This window comes from Pinus tabuliformis, chromosome 3_1 (assembly GCF_031772625.1).
Source record: "Pinus tabuliformis cultivar Carrire ecotype Pingquan chromosome 3_1, CPIR1, whole genome shotgun sequence".
In the NCBI taxonomy this organism is placed as follows: Eukaryota; Viridiplantae; Streptophyta; class Pinopsida; order Pinales; family Pinaceae; genus Pinus; species Pinus tabuliformis.
Window position 1 is genome coordinate 137,447,957 of NC_142301.1, and position 3,485 is coordinate 137,451,441.

Consider the following 3,485-nt stretch of genomic DNA (forward strand, 5'->3'; position numbering starts at 1 on the left):
CAATATAAATTTAATAACGCAAATATATTACACTGCACTAATTTAATTTTCATATAAATGCCCAAGCGAATAAATCTCCAATGAGAATCAATCTAGCTTAATAATTCACAATTTCCCAAAATAAATATATTAATTAATATATTAATAGTCTGACCTTTCGTTATTCTAGAATTCATTTAAAAAAATAATAATAATGGAGGTTGACTTCAGTACGGTCAAAATTTCCAACAACCTAGACCCGTTGCCTGAAACAGCAAATCTGAACCGGATTTTCTCTTCGTGTGGACCCGTTAGAGTAGCTCGACTTAAATCATAAAAGCTCAGCACCTCACAGTGAACATCCAACGGACAGCCTATTACTATTATCCAGTACTCTAAAATCGGCATTCTAATGTTATCGACTTGCTAAAAATCTCACACGCATAATAATGGCAGATTTTGAAAATCATCATGTATATTCACAAGTCCTCAAACAGCTGTGTTGTAGCAATCAATATTCCCAACACCCACTGGCCGAAACAGCAAAATCTAAACCAGTTTTCTCTCCCTATCGACCCGTTAGACTAGCTCGACTTAAAGCATAAAAGCTCAGCATCTCACACTGAACACCCAACAGACAGCCTATTATTATCCAATACCCTAAAAACGACATTCTAATTTTATCACTTCTGCTAAAAAAAAAAACATACGCCTAATAATAGCAGCTTTTAAAAATCATCTATGTAATACCTCAAACAGCTGTGTTGCAGGGATGGGAGGAGAGAAAATAGAGATCAAAAGAACAGAAAATCCAGCAAGCAGGCAACCCACCTTCTCCAAGCGAAGAGCAGGTCTGCTTAGGAAGGCCAAAGAACTCTCCATCCTCTGTGATGCAGACGTAGCAGTACTCATCTTTTCAATCTCAGGAAAGTTCTTCGATTACGCCAGTTCAGATATGAAAAGCAGACTGGAACGTTACATGACAAACTCTGAACATTTATCATCGCCGCAATCAGAATCCCGTGCCATAGTTGTGTGCAGCGATAACAATCACAATAAAAATCAGGATTTACAGTTAGCGAAGCTAAAGCTTCACGGAGATCAGCTGCAGTTGATGTTGAAACATACAATGGGAGAAGATCTAGAAGGATTGGATACTGAACAACTGCAACAGCTGGAAGAAAAAATGGAAGCGGGAATGGGGCGCGTGAGGGCGAGAAAGAAGCAGTGCATGCTCAGCCGCATAGAGGATCTGATGGAGGAGAATCAGAGTTCGCGGAGAAAGGTGCAGGATGTCGTGAATAATGACTATCTAACAGCTGCTCCTGATGCCAAGAGACTTCATAATTAAAACACTGGGAATATCAATTTCCAAATAATTTTTTGATCGATCGACTGTCGTAGCCATTTAATCCTTGAAGGCAAGAAGCTCTGGAATCAATAAGATCTTGCTGCTACGTGGGTTCTTGGTATTATCGAGGTAGTGCTAAGATTTATATGACGCTGTTGCGTTGGTCGAGAATGTCTCGATATATCGAAATTATAATTTAATTGCTTGAACTAATCGTGATATAAATTTAGAAATATGGTTTCGATGCCCTACACATTTATTTATTGGGGTAATGTTTACTTGGGGTTAGGGTTTTCTTTTTATTATTTTTATATGTAGTTTAGTTGGTCGGAAAGAAAATTATTGAAAGTATTATTTGTGAATGTTGATTAATTTATTACGGTTATTTAGACAAAAAGTTGTTAGAATGATTCGTTGCACACATTTTTGATTTTTATCAAATGTTTTTAAATTTAAATTATTTGTTAACATTTAATTATAGGGATTAGGTGAACAATTGTAATTAGTATAAATAAATAATAGAGAAAATGGAGAGTCATCGGGCTCAACAATCACTCCCTCTTGTATATAATAATGAACACCCTGAATGAATAATACGATTACATTTGAGGAGTTACTTCCTGGTCTAACATGGTATCAGAACAGCCATTTTTGGCTTCCCTCTCTGCTTTGTAACTCCCTTCTACGTGAATGAATAATACGATTACATTTGAGGAGTTACTTCCTAGTCTGGCATGGTATCAGAGCCGCTCCCTCTCTGCTTTGTAACTCCCTTCTACGTGAATGAATAATACGATTACATTTGAGGAGTTACTTCCTAGTCTGGCATGGTATCAGAGCCGCCATTTTTGGCTTCCCTCTCTGCTTTGTAACTCCCTTTTGCCTATGTTCTTCCTATTTTGCAGAATTGGCCTCTTGTAACCACTCCACAGGTGTGTCTCTCTGAAAAATTTGATAATTGTTTTGCAGGTTTTCCCCTCTCTGGAAATTGTTGTCCCTCTCTGGCAACTGCTATAGACGTTTGGCTGGTTATGTGAGGCAACTGCTCCACAAGTGCAGTTGAGGTATCACTCCCACACCTGCATGCATGTTGCCTACTGATATACCCCTCATGATTTCATCGCTCTCTTGGTTTTATAGTGTTAAACACGGGTGCGATGAATGGTATGACAATGTTTTTTAGACTATGCATTGGCATCTTTGTGTAATTGTTGGCATCTCTGTGTAATCTTATATTTTTGATATTTGTTATACACCCTTTGTCCTCGGTCCATATCACATTAATACCGCTATCCCATTACTCCACATCGCTATCTAGTAAATCTACTTTGGCTTATGCGTTGTTGAATATACCCTTCCCAAATATACTTATGATATATACATATTAGAACTATATTTGATTGCATCTCAATTTTGTTTGTTTGTTTGTTTTGTTTACACAGCAAGTGCAAATTGTTTTATCAATAGAAGAGCGAATTTTTTTTTACACGGTACACATTTTTAAAATACACTCATTGATATTTATTGTGGGAGTGGTTCTTAATGGGAAGGAGAACTATCCTGAGTGATCTCGGAAAATCAAACACACTTTCATTTTTAATGAGTTGTGGAAAAGAGTGTGTTGGAAACGAAGACAAAGAGCCAGAACAACCTACATCAGACAAGGAATTCACCATTTGGGAAAATAAGAACATCAAGGCTTATGCATTGATAGCAGCATCAGTAAATGAAGAGGTGAGTCACCATATTTGACCATTTTAAAATGCTTTCAAAGCCTTACAAAAACTGAAGAAACTCTATGACTCACACGCTACACTTGAAGTTGTTCAACTCATGATTAAATCGTTCACCGTTGAATTACAAAATGATGATCCTCTTGCTCTTGCATCAGAAGTAAAATCTACTATGCATGATATCAAAGTCACTGATGTTGAACTGGACATTCCTCTGATAGCTTTTCTCAAGGCACTTTATCACACTTACTCAAATTATCTTGAGTCATTGCAAGCAAATGGAAACCTCAAAGATATTACCTTTGACTCCCTTGTGAAAAAATTTGCTGAAAGAGAGAAGCTTTTGGGAAGAAGACAACTCCTTAGTCTTCTGAAGACGCTGTGTGCCTTACACATAGAGAGAAGAATCTTGCTCAAGATTC

The 3,485-nt window shown here is 37.2% G+C and overlaps 1 pseudogene; it reads left to right on the plus strand.

Moving 5' to 3' along the window:
- The first annotated feature begins 751 nt into the window (after positions 1-751).
- On the plus strand, positions 752-1,330 carry LOC149186151 (MADS-box transcription factor 23 pseudogene; annotated as a pseudogene).
- The last annotated feature ends 2,155 nt before the right edge of the window (positions 1,331-3,485 follow it).